Raw genomic sequence first — 23,893 nt, forward strand, 5'->3', positions numbered from 1 at the left:
TTAAAAAATAGCTCATTTTATTCCCACTCCTGAAAAAGTTTGATTTCTTTGAAAAATTAAGAATATGACCTCTTTTCTTACATCTTTTGCTTTTTAAGCTTGGAATTTCTAGACAGTGATCTAGTTGGAAACATCAGCATTTGAAAAAATAAGGTTTATTTAGTTCCTCCTGAATGTTTTTATTTTCTTTGTCACTAAAGTGGCTTTAAATGTTCTTAAAGATCTGCATTAGGTATTTATGGAAACTTCTCTCTAAATCATAGAGTTTAAACTAAAAAAGTATAATTTATTCTCAGCCAGATGTCAAACAAGAATATCTGAAGAATATTAACAAGCCTTTGAATTTCTTTCTTTTCATCCATCAGCTCCATTAGCCCCACTTAACGTTAAACTACCTATGCTTTTATAAGTTATAAGAAGTCTCATTCAGATTGTAGGCATCAAATACCAATATTAAATATTTTCCATGTCCCTAAACTAAAGCTAGGTATTATAATCTTAAGATAGCACCAACTGAGGCCCATGGGAAGGCTTCCCTAGTGGCTGAGATGATAAAAAACTGTGCCCGCCATGTGGGAGATCTAGGTTCGATCCCTAGGTTAGGAAGATCCCCTGGAGAAGGGAATGGCTTTCCACTCCAGTATTCTTGCCTGGGAAATCCCATGGACAGAGGAGGCTGGTGGGCTACAGTCCATGGAGTCTCAAAGAGTTGGACACGACTGAGCGACTACACTTTCTTTCTTTCAATGCCCATGGGAATTTATCACTCGTAGCACTCTGGAGAGGTCCAGAGGGGAGAAAAGACATGGTACCATATTTAAACTTGTATAATGAAACACCTTTCTATGAGCTTTAGTGAGTAAATTATTGACCCAATACACATCTTTCATGTTTCATCATGTCTGGTCCCCAAATAGGGTCTCAACAGTAATTACAAAGCAGCATTTCTTCATCCCACACTCAGAACTGACAAGACCTGTTCTTCCCTCAATTTGCTGCTGCTGCTCCAGGAAAAACTCAGAGAATTCTTGGAGTTTCCATCATGTGCTAGCAAACATAGCCCTGCTAGCATTCTTCTCTCTTGCCATTTCAGCTGCTGATTCCTTGGGCTCTAGGCTGCTGTCCTGGAGTTTCCTGTTCCCTTCATGTGGGAGGGCAGCCTCAGAGAACTGTGAGTCTCCTCAGGCTGGGGACCGGCAGCACCAGCCGTCACATCCCTGAGAGCAAGGGAGGGAGGAGGCACAGGTTCTTCTCCAGGCTGGTGCACAGGCCCCTGGGAGCCTCAGTGACACAACTCTTATTTTTTCACTTGGGGTTGGAGAGGAAGTCTCGGGGGGCTTCACATGCCTAAGAATTAGGACAGTTGGAGGAGAGATGATAGGAAGGTTGTAGAAGATAGAGAACCAAGGGATTGACCTTCAGAGCAGGAGTGACTGCCACTCCACCTCCCAGGGGAAGCAGTTGTTGGACCACTGATCCAATGGGCTGCAAAACTGGAGGTCTTTGAGAAATGCTCCCTGGAATGTCAGAAACCCCCAGTGGAAGTTTCAGAAAAGTCAGACTTGGTAAATTTGCCACTTTCAGGCTGAGAGTTGACCCATTTGTCTGAGCTAAGGGAGAGAACACTGCTCACCTTTCTGCCGGCTGATCTAACGACAGTGAAATCTTCAGAGTCACCATGTTGGATAACTTGGAGGTTAGGCTAAGGAGGAACAATTTCTACCCCCACATTTGCAGTTTTCATAAAGTCGTTCTTTTCTGGCAGGACCTCAAGGTTTCCATGCAAGTGCTATTTTACTGCTCTTCAGAAAGTAGTGCCCACTTAGCCGCTCCCTTTGTAGGCAAGAGCACACAAAGGTGCTAAGTTGAGAGTGTGTTTGACTAGACTGTGTAAGAAGCAGTCTTAATAGGAGCTGAAGGACAGCTCCTGAATGTGTCTTTTTTTTTTTTTTCTCATTTTTTTTTTTCCTTTGAAAAGCAGAAACTTGATTCCTTTTGGATCACTCTATACAAACAGCCTTCCCCTTCCCATGTTTTTATTTAGGTAATAATTTGCCATTTTGAATCTAAAATAAACAGATACTATTTTGAAAATAGAACAAACATGGGCTTTGGAGTCAGAAGACCTGAGCTCGAATCCCCCATCGGTCAGTGTGTGGCCACTGCCATCTCGTGAAGTCACCATTTTTAGCAAGATTTTTTTTTATTTAAATAAATTTATTTATTTTAGTTGGGGGCTAATTACTTTACAATATTGTAGTAGTTTTTGCCATGAATCAGCCATGGGTTTACATGTGTTCCCCTTCCTGGACCCCCCTCTCACCTCCCTCCCCATCCCATCCCCCTGGGTCATCCCATTGCCCCGGCCCTGAGCATTTGTCTCATGCATCGAACATGGAATGGTGTTCTGTTTCACATATGATAATATACATGTTTCAGTGCTATTGTCCCAGAATGTCCCACCCTCACCTTCTCCCTCAGAGTCCATAAGACTGTTCTATGCATCTGTGTCTCTTATTCTGTCTCGCATATAGGGTTATCGTTACCATCTTTCAAATTCCATATATAGGCATTAGTATACTGTATTGGTGTTTTTCTTTCTGGCTTACTTCACTGAATGTGTCTTAACTTGGAAAGTCCACTGGTCTTTTCTGTTGGGTTGGCCAAAAGGTTCATTTGGGTTTTTCGTTAATACTTTGCCTGACTGCTGATGTTGGATGATCTTCGGTGGACTTCAGGACCTAGGATTGTTCAACAACAGATTGATCACTTATTAGTTTATAATCTTTTTTTTAATTAATTGATATATTTTGACTGCACTAGGTCTTTGTTGCTACATGCAGGCTTTTTCTCTGGTTGCAGTGCACAGGCTTCTCAATGCGGTGGCTTCTCGTTGCAGAGCACAGGCTCTAGGCGTGCAGACTGTAGTAGTCATGGCATGTGGGCTAGTTGTGACTTGTGGGCTCTAGAGCGCTGGCTCAGTAGTTGTGGCACCCAGGCTTAGTTGCCCTGCGGCATGTGGGATCTTCCTGGGCCAGGGATCAAACTGGTGTCTCCTGCATTGCAAGGTGGATTCTTAACCAGCTGGACCACCAGGGAAGCCATATTTGTAATCTTGGACAAGTTATTTAACCTTTCGAAACCTGCTCTTTTTATGTAAAATAGAGATTAGAGTGCCTGCTTTGCAAGGTCATAGTAAGATTTAAACAGAGTAATACACAGTCGATCCTTACTCTTTGCAGTTCTGTATTTGTGAATTTGCCTGATTGCTGAAATTTATTTATAGCCCCAAATTAATACTTACGTCTCTTGCACAGTCATTCACAGAGAGAGGCGGAGTGGCAAAAAAATTTGAGTTCCTCAAAACACATTCTCAGCTGAAGTCAAATAGGACAATGCTCCACTTTCTTGTTTCGTCTCTCATGCTCTAAACAAGTGTCCTTTTTTGGGTCTATTTAGTGCCACAGGTTTTGCATGTTTGTACACTAGACCCTTGAACAATAAGGGGTTCCTAACCCGTGCATATCGAAAGCATTGCCCTTCTGTATCAGCAGTTCTGCATCCACAGATTCAACCCACTGTGGATGGTGAAGTACTGGAGTATTGACCACTAAAAACCACCTGTGTGTGAGTGGAGCTTTGCAGTTCAAACCTGTGTTGTTCAAAGGTCACCTTTGCTGTTTTTTTTTAATTTTTTTGGTGACCTTCTTTGCTGTTTTAAATGCTGCTAAGCATACTGCTGAAGTGCAGTCCAGCCCAGCATTCCTAAGCGCAAGATGGCTGTGAGATGCCTTTTGGAGAAATTACGTGTGTTAGAGAAGCTTCCTTCAGGCCTGGGTTTTTGTGCTGCTGGCCCTGACTTTAGTCTTAATGAACCAGCAATATATATATATATATATATGTGTGTATATATATATATATATATATTACATAACATGTTTTTAAACAGAAACACATAAAACAAGGTTATGTGTTGCTCAGTTGACAAAAATGATGTGGCCAGATGATTGCAGGAACCTAACCCTATTTCCCCTAGGAGCAGTGGTTTGGTGTTTATGGTAAATCCACGGTTTATGGTGGATCCACCATAAATCCACGGTTTATGGTGGATCCACCATAAATCCACGGTTTATGGTGACTGTATAGACTGAAACTGCTACAAATAACAAAACTTGACTCTACTTTAAAGGCCGGGTACTTAGTTGGAGCTAAACAAATACTTATTCCTTTGTCTTCTCTCTCTATGATAAGGGCAAAATGGCGAATTTTCTTGAAGGAGGGAAGGAGTGGCTGCTGCTTTGTCCTCCTCTCCTTAGACTATTTCTTGAAAAACATTATAGTGCTAGTAAGAGGTCTGACATTTTCATTTTTAATAGCTATTTTTAATTGAAGTCTAGTTAATTTTCAATGTTGTTAGCTTCAAGGGTACAGCAAACTGACACAGTTAAACATGTATCTGTATATATACACACACATTCTTTTTCTGGTCATTTTCCCTTATAGGTTATTAAAAGACATGGAATATCATTCTCTGTGCTATAGTTGTTTATTTACTTTATACATAGTAGTATGTATATGTTACTCCCAAACTAAACTCCTAATTTATCACCAACCCCCAGCCCCTCTGGTAGCCACAAGTCTGTTTACTTTGTCTGTGAATCTATTTCTGTTTTGTAAATAAATTCACTTATATCATTTTTTTAAGATTGCACATGTAAATGATAACCATATGATGCTGACATTTTAATTTTATAATGAAATGTCAGGAGCCTTCTGATCCTTGGCATTATATATACACACCTCCAAAATTAACTCTCTCCTGAGCTGTACAGGAGACTCTCGGCAAGGTGAATTCACCTATCCCTGAAGGAGATAAGAGAAGATTGAATTATTTTTTCTTCTACTTCACTGTAGAAACATGTATAAAATTCTGTCTGGGCTTTGCAGATACCTTTGGGCTCACTTCCATGCACGTAAGTCTGGTGGTGCTTGCCCTTTAATAGATTGGGTCCCGTCTCTTTTCTGTATTCACAGAAGGGTGTTTTGTTGGTTGGATTATTTTATTTCTCCACCATATGTTTGGGTTTTATTCTGGGAAAGCTGTTCTTTTTAAATTTCTTGGGCTTGTTTGTATCTGTCAATGACCAAATGGCTTTTTGGCTTTGTGATTATGCAGCTCAAATTATACTAATGCACCGGTTAAGTTAAAGTGGCTGTGCTTGTGGACTCTCAGTGAATCAATTTTGTTGCTGGATAATGAAGCACTTCAGGTTTTCTGTATTTCTGTGTTTACTTAGAAGCCAGCAAAATGGATGGCCAGGCATTTTACAAGGTACCCAATGATCCTAATTGTTGACTGGGTGTGTTGCAGGCATAGGAAGAAAGGTTACTTAGACTGAATTTCAGGGCATGATTCTCAGTTATTGGCTCCAGCTATGAGCCAGATATTTGTGTGTTTTGGAGATGTATAAAACCAATAACTTAAGAGAGAAACCGATTTAGGGCTCTGTTGATCCATTTTGTTGGCTTTTTGAGGAATCCATTTCACCAAAGGACAGTGTAGCCGATGCTTGCCTTTATATTCATCTGTTTTATTTTATATCCAACTGTTCTCTCTTTCTCCATGCTCTTCTCTTCCTGCAGATGTTCAGAGGCTCAGCATACTTCTTTCTCTAGGGCAGGATTTCTCAGCTATCCTTCGTGGTGAAGGCTGTTCTGTGACGGAAGTTTGTAAAGCATCATCCTTGGTATCTACTCGTTCGATGCCAGCTGCACTCCTGCCCAGATTGTGATAACCCCAATCCCCAGACATTGTCAAAAGTCCCCTCGGGTGGGGAGTGGGATTGCCCCATTGAGAAACACTGCTTTAGAGAGAGAAGTTCTCAAGTTGTCAGCATCTCAGAAACAGCGCCTGCTCTGTGATGTGGTTTCTCTCGTCTCTACAAGGAATGAAATGCTGCCCCTCACAGAAGCTTCCTTTTGTTTTGCTTTTAGTTTCCTTTGTCCTTCTTAGAGGACAGCAAGCATCACAGCTTCTGGAAGATGAAGAACAGCCGGGTCATTCAAATTTTATCCTTTCTCAGCTCTGCAGACCTTAAAGGTCAGCTGCCTCCCTTTTTCAGTAGTTCCTTTGTAGGACCTTTGTCAACCAAGCACTGCAGAGACAGGGAGGGCCCGGTGGCCAAGAGCAGAGACTCACTTCAAAGTTTGGTTTTGCTGTTCACTTTGTGTGACTTTGAATAGTGCAGTTTAACTTCTAGGTGCCTTAGATTTCTTTTTCTTTTTAATAACTTAAAAATTATTTATTGACTGCACTGGATCTTCATTGCTGCCCGTGGACTTTCTCTAGTTGTGGAGAGCGGCGGCTACTCTCTAGTTGTGGTGAGCAGGCTTCTCATTGCGGTGGCTTCTCTTGTGGAGCTTGGGCTTAGTTGCCCTGCAGAATATGGAATCTTCCCAGACCAGGGACTGAACCCATGACCTCTGCATTGGCAGGTGGATTCTTAACCACTGGACCACCAGAGAAGTCTATGCCTTAGAGTTCTTCTTTAAAAAATGCTCATAATCAGATTACTTTTTGTACATCATCATTGTCAATCTTAAATGAGTTCATACCCTCACAGAACTTGGAACAGTGGCGTAATGAGAAATGTCTGTTTCAGTGTAGATCTGTATACTCCCCCCCCCACCCGCTCCTTTGTTTGCCCTGGTTCTGTGGGAGAATTTTCCAGTTCTAACTTGTGGATAACTGAGAGCAATGCAAAACAGTTCTTGTCCACAGACAAGAAAATGTCCAATCGTTGATGTCATACTCATCAGGCCTCTTTTATTTCAGTGTTTCCCTGAGCGAAGGCCGTGGGAAGCTGCCATCTTTGGCTAGTCGTCCTTTCAGTGTCTATGTAATACATTGTCTGAATCTAAAATATATTCAAGTTTCTTTACTGGCTGAACCTGTCAGGCCTTGGCCTTGCCTTATGCTTGACAACAGAATTTGAAATTAAATTTACCTGACTTTCCAAAGTCAGTCTATTTGTTACTGTATCTCTTTACACCCTTAGATATTATTTTTGTTAATAGCCTGCCATCTTTTTTAAATTTTATTTTATTTTTAATTGGAGGATAATTGCTTTACAATATTGTGATGGTTTCTGTCATACATCAACATGAATCAGCCATAGGTATACATATCTCCCCTCCCTCTTGAACCTCCCTACCACCTCCTTCCCAATCTCACCCCTCTAGGTTGTCACAGAGCACTGGCTTTGAGTTCCCTGCCTCATAAAACAATGTCCCACTGGCTGTCTGTTTTACATATGGAAATGTATATGTTTCAATGCTACTCTCTCAAATCATCCCACCCTCACCTTCCCTCACTGAGTCCAAAAGTCTGTCCTTTATGTCTGCATCTCCTTTGCTGCCCTGCGAATAGGTTCATCAGTACCATCTTTCTAGGTTCTGTATATATGCATTAATATACAGTATTTATCTCTTTCTGACTTCACTTTGTATAACAGGCTCTAGGTTCATCTACCTCATTAGAACTGACTCAAATGTATTCCTTTTTATAGCTGAGTAATATTCCATTGTGTATATGTACACAACTTCCTTATCCATTCATCTGTCGATGGATGATGGTTGTTTCCATGTCCTTAGCGTGCCATCTTTTAACTACCTTTTAACGTTTTTTTGTTTTTTTTTGCTGTAGGATTTATGTTTGAGTGGTAATGCCAAGCTGAAACTGATGGTACAAACATCTGTGGCCTCCCAACCTATATTAGTATCTACTATACAAAGCACAGTACCTGGAAACCTAGCAGCTTAAAACAGCATATGTTTATTGTCTGAAAATTTCTGTGGGTTACAAATTCTGACATAGCTGAGTTGTGTGGGTCCTCTGGCTCTGAGACTCTTATAATACTGTGATCAGTGTGTCACCAAGGCTATGGTCTCCTGTCAAGTTCAACTGGGGAAGGATTGACTTCCAAATTCACTCATCTGGTGGTTGTCATGAGTCAGTTTCTTAAGGGCTGTTGGATTGAGGGCTCAGTTTTCTGCGGCTGTTCCTTGCCGTGTGGACCTTTCCAACCTGATGACTTGGTTTAACAAAGTCTGAGCTCAGAAGGCAATAAAGTTGGTCTACTAGCAGGATGGAATCATGGCATTTTCTAACTTAATCATCAAATTGACATCCCATGACTTTGTTGTTGTTGTTCAGTCACTAAGTCATGTCTGATTCTTTGTGACCCCATGGACTGCAGCAGGCCAGGCTTCCCTGTCCTTCGCCATCTCCCAGAGCTTGCTCAAATTCATGTCCATTGAGTCAGTGATGCCATCCAACCATCTCATCCTCTGTCGCCCCCTTCTCCTCCTGCCCTCAATCTTTCCCAGCATCAGGGTCTTTTCCACTGAGTTGGTTCTTTACATCAGGTGGCCAAAGTAGTGGAGCTTCAGCTTCAGTTTCAGTCCTTCCAGTGAATATTCAGGGTTGATTTCCTTTATGATTGACTGGTTTGATCTCCTTGCAGTCCAAGGGACTCTCAGGAGTCTTCTCCAACACCACAGTTCAGAAGCATCAATTCTTCTTTACCATATTCTATTCATTAGGAGCAAGTCACTAGGTCCTGCCCATACTTAACAGGAAGAGGTTATGCAAGGCCATGAATACCAGGTGGTGGGAATTATCAGGCACCATCTCAGAAGTCTGCCTGTTACACAGACAAATGTGGACCAGATCTGTTGGGGCAGACAAAAGAACTGTAACCCAGATCCCCCGGGTCTCACAAACAGAGGTACAGATGAGGTGACGTTGTTGTTAATGCCCACACACAGCTGGATCATAAGCCTCACCTGCGAGCACCATGTCTCCAGGCTCTCTCTCAAAGCCAACTTTGTTTAATTATGAGAGTCCACCAAGAATACTTCGTATACTCGTATAGTCTCAATGAAGCCCTCCCTGGTCTTTGGCTGCAGCTTTTAGGAGATGTACCCAGGCGCTGACATCACTACCAGCGTTCTCTGTCAGGAGTCGTCCCAGTGATGGAGTCCCATTGTCTGCAAAACAAACAAACAGAAACACTCGACAGATCCTCCCTCCCTGCTGTAGGTCACGACTTAGATTCACGCGGTGTGGCTAGTGCCCACCGTCCCTGCTGTGTAGAGCTCCCTCTCTTTGGCTTACATCACCTCACTCAGGTCCAGTTGGGGAATGCATACGATACCCTCCTCTTTGCCTTTTGATCCCTCTCATCTTGGCTCCCAGATGGTCAAGACCTCCCCATAGGTTCCCTCACCCTTTGCCATCTGTGTTAACACCTAGAGGCAGACTTGCCTTTTTAGAAAAAAAAAAGTCCTGATTTAGAGCATTTGCCAGTTTCCATGGTATAAAGGCTCTCACCATGAATGATTATAAACTACCAATGTGACATCAGTTAATGTGGAGTGGGGAAGAGGTGTGTGCTGTCAGCTCAGCTCTTTGCGAGCTGATGCAGGCTGGCTCTGGCCTAGTCTTGTCTGGAGGGCCAGCAGCCCAGAACACACGGCACGATGTGAATCCCAGCCTGGACTAGGTGGAACCTCCCGGCATCCTCTGCATTGAAATGCACCTCTGTCTGCTGTGGCACGGGATGAAATGGTTTCACTGCTGCTCCACATACAACTATAGGCTCCCTGTGTATTTTTCATAGAAATTACTTTCTCTGCAAATTGGTCTAGACCTTTATATCATCAGAGAAAAGACTGAAATACCCAAACATTTTCCCAAGATCCTCATGGACTCTAAGCTGTTTCAGACTTGAGTTATTTCTCTTGGTCTTTGATCTTTCCACCCTCTATTTCTCCATGTTGTCCTAGCCCAAAGAACAGAGTTTCTTCCAAGTCTCTTCCTCCTTGATTCCAGCTAGTGTGTGTGTGCTCAGTCGTCTCCGACTCTTTGTGACCTGTGGACTGTAGCCCACCAAGTTCCTCTTTCCATGGGGATTCTATAGGCAAGGATCCTGGAGTGGGTTGCCAGGCCCTCCTCCAGGGGATCTTCCCAACTCAGGGATGGAACCCACGTCTCTTATGTCTCCTGCATTGGCACAGGAGGGAAGCCCGATTCCAGTTAGATCCCCCTTTATTGTTAATGGACACTATTGCATCCATATCACTTGATTGAGTTTCTTTGTCCAATGCTTGGTTTTGCCCCTCTCCTCTGAATATCATCATAGACTCAAAGCTCCTTGGCTGATGAAACTTTCGGAAATTTTGGAGAGAGCCGAGCAGACATACCCTTCTAATTCCTTAGCAGTGTGACCTTGGGGATTTACTTAACTTTCCTGACTTTGAGTATCTCTCTAAGTTTAGTGGCAGTAAGAATACCTACTTCCTAAGTTTGTTGTGAGGATATAAATCAGAGGTTGATATGAAGTTCCAGACACAGAGTAGGTGTGTGACAAAAATATCTCTAAATACCCCTTGATTGCTATTTCTCTTCTGTTTCTTTCTATTCTTCCTCCTCCCCTCGCCCTTCTCCCTCCCTTCTGCCCTTCCCCCTCCCTCCTCCTGGACCTTTTTTTCCAATCATACCAACCCCAAGTAAATCCTCTTCCATGCACCATGTTCCAGGAATGCCTAATCCTCGACAGAACATGAGAGCTCCCAATTTAGGAATGTGTGCAGGTGATCCACCTCCAGTTACCCACTAGGTCTGCATGTTTTAGGGCAGGTGATGATACCAGACACTCATCTTGAAATTAGCACATTTTTTCCTCCAACAGCAATGAATTTGTACCTCTTCCAACAATTTGACCAGATAATAATAATTTCAGCTTTTTATTTTCAGTACAGATTTGTTTCCAGAATGTCAACTAGCTGCCTGAAACGTCTGGATTTCCTATAGCTTCTTTAAAAATCCCCAGCCCTCTCTATCAATCCATTCTGCATGTGATAAGGTATCCAAGGCAGGTCAAGCTTTCTGAAATAGTTCTCTAATGCATCTTCTCTTTGTCCTCATTGCCACGACATTACTTGAAGCTATCACAATTTATCGTGTTCCATGACCTCCTGAAACACACAATAGTCCAAGTTTCAAGACGCGGAAGGATATCTTCTTTGCCTACAATATCCTTCCCCATCCTATGTGCCTGGTTAGTGTTTAAATCAACTTTTAGGACTCAATTCAAATGTTGCCTTCTCTCTAACCCCCTTTCCTCCCTTCTCATCTATGTCAAGTGAGTTTCCCTTCTTTGCTCCTTGGCACACTGTTTTTACCTATATTTTAGCACAAACCATGTTCTAGTGTAGTTACTGGTTTAAATCATCTATTTAGGCTTTCATTTGATCCTGAAATTCTTGCTTTTTAAAAAAAGTCACCGTAACTCACATATCATTAATACTAAAAAATGTTTAATTAATGAATGAAAACCTAGCCCTTTGTATATAAAAAAGAAAATTTTGGATGATCAGTTTTTCATTTACAAGTGTATTATTTGTAATATCCCCTCCTTATAAAGTCTTAGCTGTTCATTTGTAACATCAGTCTTAAGTTCAAGGATGCTTATCTAAATATGTAACTGTTTTCATCTTTGCTTCCTCCATCTGATTTGATAAATCTTAATGATTAAGTTCTGAAAAATTCAAGAGACTCCTTGAAACGTGTGTAATAGGTCTATTAATAGTAATATCTAATTAAAGACTGTTTTTAAAATGAGCAAAGTAATAGAATAAATCCATTAAGTTCACATTAAATCTCTCCATGAAAGTGAACACTTTGCATTTGTTAAGGGTTTCTTAATGAAATATCATTAACCCAAGTAATTCAGAAATTAATATGACTCTTCATACAGAATGATGTCTTATAGAGGCGTATGTCTTGTTAGGTGGCCCCACGGTCAGAGCTCATCAATTCGTACGTTTATCACACTGAGGAGATTAAATTTCATGCTTTGCTAAAGATTAATAGAAAAACATCATTAGAGTTGTACACATTATTTATTAATCTAAAGAGATGACTTTCTCTTGCTACCAAAAGGAACTTCAAAATTAAGTACTGTAGAGGATTTGGACATTTTCATGTAGGATAAAACAAAAGGGATAAGAAATAAGTACACGAGGAGGAAATGCTAAATATTTAAATCTACATGGTACATGCTCATCATAGCTCTTTGGGTTCATGGGGACTAGGACAGTACAACTGACTTTGTGCATTCTGTGATAGATAGTGCTAAGCAAAATACTAATTTATTATTTGTGTCAGAAAGGCAAACTTCACCTTTTTCTGCACTCAAAAATTCAATTGATGTGTCAGAAGAATGATAAGAATTATAAATTCAGGGCAGCTTTGAAAAGAGACTTGGGTGCTCCCATTGAGATCATAGATTTTGAGGAATATCTGAAATTTTATAGAATAGAGTTGGGTTGATGGAAAAAGTGGAGGTGAGAACCCCTCCAGTCCAACCAGGTGGATGAAGAGACTTCAGAGAAGTGAGCAGACAGGATTTCACAGGGAAGTTCAACCCTGCCGAGGGACAAGGGAGCAGAAGATGAACAGGCGGCTGGTGAAGTAACTGGGCTGGAGGTAAAAATTAGGAATCTGTCAGTTCTACACCTGGCCCTTCAGCCATGACGCCAAATGAGATCGTGTGGTGCTGGTTATTATTCAAGGTAGCTACTCTTAGTAAAAATCTACTATGTGCTAATTATTTTATAACTCACTTTTGACTTATTTTGAGCTGCTTATGATATGAAATAACAAAACTTACTTCAGGAAGGCACTCTGAAATCAATTCCCAATTGCTTATACAAAGATCATGTATTAATACTTCAGAATATAGCTCTCCTGGTTTGAATGTAATTGGAGTTTTCATCCCATCTCCCTCCATTCAATAGCCTAAACTTTGATCATTTCCAGGAATGCCTCTTCTACATTTCACCTTTCAGGAAGTTTGTGTGATATTTATAGAACGATTTTGCCTTTTTTTTTTTTTGATCGAGTGGGTTCTTAGTTCCCTAACCAGGATTTGAACCCGTGGCCCCTGCAATGGAATTGTGGTCTTAACCACTGGACCTCCAGAGAAGTCCCAACTTCTTTAAATACAGTCTTACTGTCTAATTTGTGTTAAGCTCCCAAATCTGCTGCACTCTTTGCCTTATTTCCTGTAGGCTCCCTGGCCTGCAAGAAAAAGTAGATTTTCTCTCCTTAGTGACACTTGGCATAGCTCCGTTAAGAAGAAAAGAATGAAATCTGTTTGATCTCAGCAACATGCTGTTTTGTGGAGAATGAAAACAAATGAAGCGTAACAGTTAATGTTGTTCTTTCTGTCGCAGATGGGGTCTCCTGTTAAAGAGATCTCTCAATCAAATAAATTCTTTTACTTGACACTGAAGACCCAGAGAATTAGACAGCTAATGTGGTCACCTCTCTATTTTCATTTAGAGATAGATCAGCAAGGACAACACATATTCATTTGCTGCCCAACTCCCATTATTCTCTGAGCTTTCAACATTTTAATTCCGAGACCTCTGATCATCATTGCCTATTTTTAAACAGTGAAAGGCTGGAAAATTATTCTTCTTTATAGTCCATAAGATAGATATCAGCAGAGGACTAAAAACCACTAGAGACCTTTGTGTTTTAAATGGCTTGTCTCTCCAAAGTTTGAAGGGCACGTTTTCTTTGTTTTCTTAAAAAAAGGTCAGTGCAAAAATAAATGAATTGCCACAAAGAGAAATACCAAGTAAATATAGCAGAAGGGAAGCCAAGGGGATTGGGGAAAAGTCAGGGGTGAGCTGAATATCAGTTAGTGGAGTCTGAATTAGGAATTTCATGCTCATAAAAATGTCTTTTAGAAAATCATCATAAATCTATTTTGTAAAAACTTAAAAACAGTGGCCTCAAAGCCAAAGTTAGTTAGTTCCTTTCCAGAGATAAAATATCTTCACAAGATGATTCTGTTATTTTTTTTTTAATTTTTATTTATTTGATTCTGTTATTTCTTAAATGTCTTCCTCACGAATTCTTTATCACTTGAAAGACATTGTGCAGAGATGAGAGAGCCTGAGAATCAGAGAGGTCATGTGACTTGTTCACATTAAACACATTTTCCCATGTTCAGGATTAGACGTTCAGGTTTGTCATTGCTGACCAATGATTTGTCAGTTCTCTCCCTGATTTTTTCCCTAATGACATATTAGCATTATGTACAGATAATTATGCAAAATTATTTTATGCAAATTAGCTTGCACAGTATGTTTATTTCCACAATCACTTACCTGCTTTAACCATATATCATGCTTGTTTTTCCATGTCACTGTGTGCGACTGATACATTCTTTTTAAAGACTGTATCATATTTACTTAATGACTCTTAAGGAGATAGGTGTAGTTTTGCTTCCCAAGGACAGTTGGCAATGTCTGGAGACTTTTTTTGTCATACTTGGCAGAAGGTGCAACTGTTGCAAGACAGCCCTCTCAACCAAGAATTATCCAGCCCAAATGTCAGCAGTGCTAAGGCTGAGAAATGTGAAAATAGATGTACCACAACTCATTTAACAAATTATGTATTGATGGACATTTGGAGTATTCTCAATTTTATCTACTATGGTAGCATCACGTATCCAAGAATCTCTGTTTCTGCATCATTCCAAATAGTGCTGTAGGATAAATACCTAGGAGGATAGTTTCTTGGTCAAAGATTATGCTGCCAGGGGGTTATATATATTGCCATCTTCAACTACTAAAGTTTATATGAATTTACATTTCTTCCAAGAATATGTGTGGGTGTGTGGTTTCTTAAACATTCTTCAACTGCCAGTGGCTATTAACTACCTCTTTGAGCTATATATGTTTTTTTTGATATATAGTATTCCACTTTCTTATTGTTATTTTAAATTTATTGTTAGTATGCATGACCACCATCTTTTTCAAAAATGATTTTATTGAAGTATAGTTGATGTTTATAATATTATCTAAGTTACAGGTATATAGTATGGTGATTCACAGTTTTGAAGGTTATACTTTGTTTATAGTTATAAAATATTTACTGTAGTTCCCACATTGTACACTATATTCTTAAAGCTTATTTTATGCCTAATAGTTTGTATCTCATAATCCCCAAATCCTGTATTGCCCCTTCCCTTTGCCCACTGGTAAATACTGGTTTGTTCTCTATATCTGTGAGTATGTTTCTTTTTTGTTTTATTCACTAGTTTGTTGTATTTTTTAGATTCCACGTGTAAGTAGTATGATGTATGATATGGTATTTGACTTTCTCTGACTTATTTCACTTAGCATAATGCCCTCCAAGTCCATCCATGTTGCTGCAAATGGGCAAAATGTCATTCTTTTTATGACTGAGTAATATTCCATTGTGTGTGTGAATATATATGCATAAATATATATGTGTGTGTACACATACATATGTCACACCTTCTTGATACATTCCTCTGTCAATGGACACTGAAGTTGCTTCCATGTCTGGGCAGTTGTAAATAATGCTGCCATGAACATTGGGTGCATATATCCTTTCATATTAGTGCTTTTGTTTTTCTTGGACATATACCCAAAAGCGGAATTGCTGGATCATGTGGTAGTTCTATTTCTAGTTTTTTGAGAAACTTCCATACTGTTCTCTATAGAGGCTGCAGCAATTTACATTCCCACCAACAGCGTATGAGGGTTCCCTTTTTTCCACATCCTCACCAGCATTTATTATTTGTTGTCTTTTTGATGATAGCCATTCTGGTAGGTGTGAGGTGATACCTCACTGTGGTTTTGATTTGCATTTCCCTGATGATTAGCAATGTTGAACATCTTTTCATGTGCCTGTTGGCCATCTGCATGTCCTCTTTGGAGAAATGTCTATTCAGATCTTCTGCTCATTTAAAAAAATCGGGTTGTTTGTTTGTTTGGTTTTTTTGATGTTGAGCTGTATATTTGTTGAATATTCTGTTGTTTATATCTGTCGAATATTCACCCCTTATCAGTCATAGCTTAACCATCTTTTCAAATGTTATTGGTCTTTTTTTCTTTTGTGCACTGTCCATGTCCTTGATAAGTTTCCTATTGAGTTGATTATCTTTAACTTCTTGACTCGAAAGAACTTTGTCTCTTATATTTGTTACAAATAGTTTTTTCCTGGTTTGTTGTTTGCCTTTCAACATTAATAATTTTTGGACCTGTGGAAGTGTTATATTTTTATAAAGCCAAATTTATCCTTATTCATACATTTCCTCCTGGAGCTTATGGCATGTTTAGAAATACTTTCCCCACCCTAGAATATAAAAATATACCCCTGGGTTAGATATCATCACTGACTGAATGGCCATGAAGGAGATCATCCAGGAGATGGTCGAGGACAGAGTAGCCTGGCGTGCTACAGTCCAAGGTGTCGCAAAGAGTTGGGGTTGTGAAGAGTCAGGGTCATAAGCAACTGAACAACCCAGCAACAAAAGTTTTCTTCCAGTCTTTCCCCAGTTTCTTTGGTATCTGTTTGTCAGTATCTTTTACATTAAATCCTTTACATCTATCTGGAACTTAATCCTGTGTGGAAAATGTTAGCCCACTGACTTGTCCTAATACAGCCATCACAGCTTCACAGAAATGAGCCAAGTGGAGATTTTCCCTCAAGAGAATAAACTCCTAACCTCCCCATCTGTAATTGATTCTGGAACACCAGCCAACTTTCTTCATAGCATCACCCACAGGCAGGAACGATACTCAGTGCTGTTAAGTATTAAGCTTGTTAAGCTGAAGAATTTATAAAATTTCACGTTAGTTTTATATTTTACATTATTTTGTTTATTCATGTTATTTCATTTGGTTACATGTATTTTATCTTCCTATGACATCTTGAAAGCAGTGTATAATCTCCACTTTACAGATGAAGCCCAGTTAAGGCTGTCCACTTGGCTGTACATTTCTTGAGAACAGACTGTGTTTTTTTTTTTCCTCTCCAGGGCTCAGCATGTATAGTCTATTGAATAAATTCCTGATTGGCCCAAGGGCGCACGTTATTATGTAAAGGAGATGAGCAAGTTGATGAGATAGTTGACATTTTTCACCTCCTCTTGATTTAGCTATAACTTAGTCCAATATTATCCTCGAGAGGAATTGTCTGCAAAATACTAGGTGATTTCGTTCTCTTCTGGTTGATCTTTGTATGACAGTGATTTTCTGCATATGTAAATTGAAGATAGATAATTTGAAGTCACCCCAAGTAAGGCTAGCATAGGATATGGCTATTTAAAGTTCAATAAATGCATAGTTCTGAGATGTTTAGAGTCCATCAGCTCACATTTTTGGTGGTGGTGGGGCTTAAAAACTAATATTACTTTTAGAACTGTAGACAAGATATCTTGGTCAGAGAGAAGGAAGAATGGAATTTTTATCCAAATAGACCATAATAGCAGTTTTCTCTGAAGACATTGCTATTTCTCTTCAAGAAAGATAGGCTACTCACTTCCCTTGCAAACAACTTGCTATGATCCCCTGATTTAAAAAAAAAAAACAAACTTTAATCATAATGTTCCCAATCTATAAACCAGAAACAGCATTATTTCTTGACTGCTAGCCCACCTGTAGGCAAGTTCCTAGGTGATTTAAAAATCTAACTGTGTTCTGGAGACACCAAGACCTGAGACATGTCTTGCGTGTCTATGGAAACAGACAGTGGTGTTAGTGTCCTTAAAAACAATTCTCTTCACTTGGTCAAAACAGTTGTGTGCCAAACCAGGAGCATCCTTGAATAAGTGATACAGAGAAATCTTTAGAAGCATACCCCTTTGACTCGGACCGTGGCCACATAGATTCTAACTTAATGAGTGGTCAGTGGTCAGCCATTTTTTAAAAAAGAAAATTGTTCTATGCGAAAGTGCCAGAAGCACCTCCAAACAGAAGCCTTTTTGTATTCATGGCTAGTTGCATCCATAACCACCAGGCAAGAGATAAAAATTGATAAAACTACAGCCTTGGGGATATAACTTTCTCCCTGAGGTCTCCTCAGAGCCCCAGCTTTATATAAATTTTCCATCAGACTCTCAGCCAGCTGTTCAAAGTACAAGAATCTATTTCCCTGATGGGTAAGGAATCTCAGGGTAGAAAACATATTCAGAACAAAATTACCAAATTGTACTTCTTCCTCAATAAAAATTCATTTCATTTCTTTCACAGAACATCCAGAGCCGAGTCTAAATAAATTTCCAGTCTGATGTCCTTAAGAAAACAAGGTCTTCAAGGCTGGTGTTAGACACATCACATGACCCTGCTTGAAACTATCTTTCCCCTGTCCGTTGTCTCAGGTGATTATTTTGTTTTCTGGCTTCTCAAGTCTGGAATCCTTTAATTAGGTCTTTTCTTTGGATTTACTGCCAAGTTCAGTGCCACCTGGTGATTCTTCCTAGGTTCTAATGTTAGTCAATTTGCTGACTTGTCTATACCATTTAGAGACTTTGCTCTGTTCTAGAATCTTGGTCTGAGCTAAGCCCTGGTTGGGAGAATGTGAAAAGGGTGGGTGGAAGTGGCTGAACATTAGACAGAGAACGTCAGAAGCAGTGTTTGAGAGGCTTACATTTTCAAGGAAGAGAAACCCCAAACCAAACTGGCAATGAAAAGGAGATTTACTAGTTCTCATAAATTAATAATCAACAATTTATAAAACAGTTCCACGTGTATTATTTCACTTTCTCCTCAAATAATCCTCTTTGGTAATATCCCAGCATTTTAACTGAAAATGGCAATTCTGAAGATGAGTTGCCAGGGACCACATGGCCACTAGGTGGCACAGTGAGATCCAGATAGAGGCTACTGATCTGTGAATCCACTAGACCTCCTTGCCACTCCCAGGGTGATGTTTTGTTGTTGTTGTTTTTAATGTTAAGTATCTTTTTTTTTTTTCTTGAATTGAAGTATAGTTGATTTACAGTGTTGTGTCAGTTTCAGGTGTGCAGCAAAGTGATTCAATTATACATATGTGTGTGTGTGTGTGTGTGTGTGTATTCAGATTCTTTTCCCTTATTGGGTATTACAAAGAATGAAAATACATGGCTTGAATGGGGAAAAATAAGAAGAAAATGTGAACTAGGAAGGTAGTGAGAGAGAGACCCTGGTGTATTTCAGTTAAGGAAAAATGTTATAGAACTGGGTTTTTAAAAAAAATGGAGAGAAATCCCTTGAGAGCAGAAACAGGAGGGAGTTGCGGGATCTGACACCCTGGGGACAGGGGCGCTTGGGGGCATGGGGAGGGGTGCCGAGAGCTAGGGGCCTGACCAGAGGGTGAATCTCCCTCTCCACGTTCTGAGCACTAAGGTCCTGCAGTGAGTGATATAAGACTGTGCCCGTCTAGATGGGCTTGCTACATAGTGGGCTTTATTTGCTTCCTCTGAAACTGGTCTCCATGGACTCCAGTGCGAAGATACGGTATCATGTTTGCAAAGACAGTTGTCTGAGGTCACACAAGCAATTTTCAGTTATTTTAACCCACGGGTTCTGGCCTCACCTCTCATAATAGAGGCACTTTCGTTCAGAAGCAAAGAACCCAAGTGAGAAAGGGCAGAAAGGAGTCACCCTTTCTATTAAATTGTATTCAATGAGTTTGGCTAGTCTCCGGCACTTTCTCGGGGCCGCCTTCACAGCTGAGAACAGCTTTTCGTTTCCAAGTTTGTTATAAGACAAAAAGCAAAACCAAAATACCTTTCCTCCCAGAGTTTTAGTCAATTCAAATTGAGTCAGTTCTGCTACTTCTATTTTTCTGCCTGTTGATATCGTTTGTGGTCAGAGGCTAGATTAAATAGTGAAGGCTCATGTTGAAGATCTCAGCTAGAGCACCAAAGAGGTTATCGAAAAAAAGAGGAATAGAAAGAACTAAAGAAAAGGTTGTGTAATCCACCTGCAGGAAACAACTTGACTCGAAGTGGTTGGTGTGGCATATTTGATTAAAACTCTTGCCAAAATGACCTTTTCTCCACTTACCTATAGTATGCATCTTTCCAAACCTGAGCTGGAAGACTTGATAAGAAAGGCAAAGCTTGACAGCTCTTTCAGACTATGATGAACCTGATAAGCACACATAACCCTGGCACAGGGCTTGGAAGGCACTAAGTAGAGGGAAAATCTCAACAACAACCAAAAAATCTTTGGGTGATGGGCTGCGCCTTTCCAGTACTCTGTGACTTCTTGCCCAGCTCCTGTGTGCGTGGTGGGTGGGGGATCCTAGAGGAGACTTTCTTAATCTCTCCCTTGGTCTCAAGTGATAAAAGCTAGTCATGAAATAGATGACCAGTCCAAATTTGATGCATGAAACAGGGCACTCAAAGGCGGTGCACTGGGACAACCCAGAGGGATGGGGTGGGGAGGGAGGGGGGTTTGGGATTGGGGGGGACATGTACACCTGTGGCTGATTCATGTCAACGTATGGCAAAAACCACTACAATATTGTAATTAGCCTCCAATTAAAATAAATTTAAAAAAAAAGCTAGTCATCCGAGGCATCAGACATACACACAAACTATACTTTGAGCTTAAAAACCACTGAACTCTTAGGACAGAAAAATGTTTCAGGGAACCCAAGTCATAGATTTACTTTGATATACATGTACTCTCCTAATTGCATATTTGCATGCCAAGCTTGCATGCCAATCTTTACTTATTTTTTAATGTATTTGCCCTGTGGGTTTGAAGAAGGTGAGTATTTCAGAAGTATTACTTGGGAAGAATTTTTTGTCTTGAAACATAGTTGATGATTGAAAAATTCTTTTCCCTTATGTTTTATCATAAGATATTAAATATAGTTCCCTGTGCTATACAGTAGGATCTTGTTTATCCATCTGAGATATATTAGCCAGACTCCAGGGTGAATTCAGTTCTGTTTGACTTGCCTCTTCTTCTATAGACCAGAGGTTACCCAGAGCGTGTGGTGAACTCAGCACGTCCCATTCAGGGGCCCAGGATGAAGGCGAGTGTCCATGTGGGGCATCTCCTCATGGCAGTGCACCAGACTTAAAAAAGGACAAGCTTAGTAGAGCAAACACATTTCAAGCCTCTGGTAGTCTACACACATCCTCTTGTCCAAAGCAAGTCTATCACTTAGCCAGAGCCAAAGTCAAGGGGTCAGAGAAGTAATGTGTCCTTTAGGAAGACCTGATAATGATGTGGATATATATAATGTGCTTGTAACTGAGTGAAGAATTAGGGACAGAGAGGTCAGTCTTCCAAAAGTAGGAAGTATCACAATGTACTGTATTGTTGGGTTGCCTGTATCCACCCAAAGTGGACTGATCCACTTGAGGATAGAACCCAATTATTATTCACCCCTGAATTTCCACATCTAACATGAGACCTGCATTTATCTGAGGTATTCAGTAAGTTATTCTAGAAGTAAATTACTTAATAAATTATTCTGAAACAACAAGAAGATGGAAATAATTCTCTCAGAGTGCCATTTAAAAAGAGAGAGGAAGAACAACTCTTGTAGGGTTTCTTCCCCTCCTCTCTTATTCAGCCTGATTCTTTTGGGCAAATACTAGGTTTCCTTGATTTTGAAGCTATTGACTCCTCTTGCAAAAGCCCATCATGACAGGCAAAATCTTTACTCGATTTTCATCTCTGTGTATTTCCCAGCACCTATGTGGATGCTTGCTGTTTTTGTTTTCATAAACAGAACAGCAAATGTTCCCCAGGAAGATGCTTTTTTTTCTTTTGATGAAACTTCTTGAAATTAGATGGGCGCCTAAAATAAGATGAGATTGTCTTGAGGCTTTTTGTTCCCCCATGAAACTGACAAGAAATCGGAATTCAGGCATTCTCTTTTCCTCTGTGATCCTGGGCCTCCAAACCTGTTAGTTCAGTTCAGTTCAGTCGCTCAGTCGTGTCCGACTCTTTGCGACCCCATGAACCCACTCCAGTATTCTTGCCTGAAGAATTCCATGGACAGAGGAGCCCAGCGGGCTCCAGTCCATGGAGTCACAAAGGGTTGAACACGACTGAGCAGCTAAGACTTTCACTTTCAAGGTGGTGACAGTAGGAAACTAGTATACCTCCCAAAGGCTTTCTAGAAAGTGTAGACTTGAGAGCTTCTCTGGCTGTGGAAGCAGACTTGTTCATGCATTGGGCAGGCCGTGTGGGCTGCACAGTTGAGACCCTAGGACCAGTGGCAACCGTTGACTGACAGGATGAACATGGTTGCTGCCTGGCCCCTCCCCGGGGCAGCTCTGAGGCATATTCTAGCCCAGCTTCAGCGGTCTCCAGCTGGAATGAGACCAGTTGCCCGCAGCAGTCTCCCCCCGCCCAGTGGCTTCCTCCCTTTTGCTGTTGCACTGCTCCATTTTGCCTACCCCCACTTCCCGGGACTGCCTGCCTAATGTTACTTGTCTCGGGATCCTTTATCAAGAACACAGCCTAGGATACACACACACATGGACTGAGAACCACTGCGAAGGGGAGGAAAGAATGACTGGGAAACAGCTTGAGCTGACATTCCTAGGAGTCCAGTTGGATGTGTGATTGGGGTGCTCTCTGATATGGATGCAGCGGCTTCATCAAAGTCTTTTTGGTGTTTTTAACAGAGTTCTCTGGTGGTCCAGTGGTTAAGACTCCATGCTTCCACTGCAGGGGGCATGAGTTTGATCCCTGGTTGGGTAACTAAGATCCTGTGTGCCATGTGGCATGGCCAAAAAATAAAAGTCTGTTTGGTATTTTCAAACGAGAGAGCAAGTCTTTATCTGTAAAAATTCTGATCAATAGGAAAGTGTAGAATGGTGTGAGAAGAATAAATTGGAGCTTGAAGAGGAAATAATTAACTTATTTAAAAATTTGCTCATTCATCTTATGATACTTACTTATCCTGTATGATTTTCTAGGGACCTTTAAAATCAGACATCATGCTTGGGTATTGTTGTCATCATAGGTCAATAGGAGAACAAAAGATAATTTCAAGTGAAATGAAATAAGTGTGCCCAATAAATGTGATATTATGAGTTTTGTGAAAATCACTTTGCAAACAAATAAAATAGAGAGATTCAGAGGAACAGTTTTACTTTTGGACTTCCCTGGAGGTCCAGGGGTTAGGACTCTGTGCTTTCACTAATGGCGGCCCGGGTTCAATCCCTGGTCAGGGAACTAAGATCCCACAAGCCACACAGTGCATCCAAAAAAAAAGTGGGTCTATTAATGTTAATAACTTAGAGGTTATGGACATTTACGGTTGCATCCCGCATTTTATCTCAGGCAGTTCAAATGCTGCATTCAAAAGTACAGTTGCTATTGTGTGAGTCTCTAATGTCCATGACACAGGAGTAATCTCACTTTGGAGCAAGGGGCATGGAGTATTCCAGCATCATTCAAAAAAAGCGACCTTAACCACCATGCTGCCAGTGACTTCATCTTAGCAGTAAAAGCAACTGGCAACAAGAGTATGGCTTTTGCTCTGAGCAGTAGAGTTACTCTTTTTATAAGGAATTTTTTCATATTAAAAAGAAAAACTCAGCATGAATACCATTGCTTACTTCAGGGTTAAAATAGTGTAGTTGCAAAATGTTAGTAGTTCGGCATTTAAATGTTAAATGATGAAAACCTGATCATTTTAAGGCTTACAAAAATAATATTTCTGTGATTGCACTTGACATCCCATCTAGAAATCTCTCTTGTGTATATGAATGGCTCACATATGTTTGGTCGATATTTTCTACTGATGTCATTCCACAAGGCAATAAAATAAGTTTATTATCACTGCTATTATTATTATGTCACTTTATTGAGAATGTGTTATTATATGGAGTTGTGGAGAAGGGATACTGGTTTTGTGTACTTTATAGATGAAGGCATAGGGCATCACAGTAATAAAGCAATTCATTGTAAGTTATGCAGCATATAAGTGGCAGAGCCAATATTCAAATCCAAAAGAAAAGAATCCTTTACCTGTTTTAAA

The 23,893-nt window shown here is 40.4% G+C and overlaps 1 protein-coding gene across 13 annotated transcripts in view; it reads left to right on the forward strand.

Moving 5' to 3' along the window:
• The window catches only part of LOC145536268 (uncharacterized), a 235,421-nt gene that overhangs the window by 87,258 nt on the left and 124,270 nt on the right, over positions 1-23,893 (forward strand). For 4 of the 13 annotated variants that reach the window (XM_081565304.1, XM_081565303.1, XM_081565312.1 and 1 more), the window contains one exon: positions 18,145-18,272. The exons of the other annotated variants lie outside the window; for them this stretch is intronic. The gene's annotated coding sequence lies outside the window, so the exon portion shown is untranslated. The remainder of the gene's footprint in view (positions 1-18,144; positions 18,273-23,893) is intronic. 13 annotated transcript variants of the gene reach the window in all.

This window comes from Giraffa tippelskirchi, chromosome X (genome assembly GCF_054371585.1).
Source record: "Giraffa tippelskirchi isolate mGirTip1 chromosome X, T2T-mGirTip1v1.2.pri, whole genome shotgun sequence".
NCBI classification, from domain to species: Eukaryota; Metazoa; Chordata; class Mammalia; order Artiodactyla; family Giraffidae; genus Giraffa; species Giraffa tippelskirchi.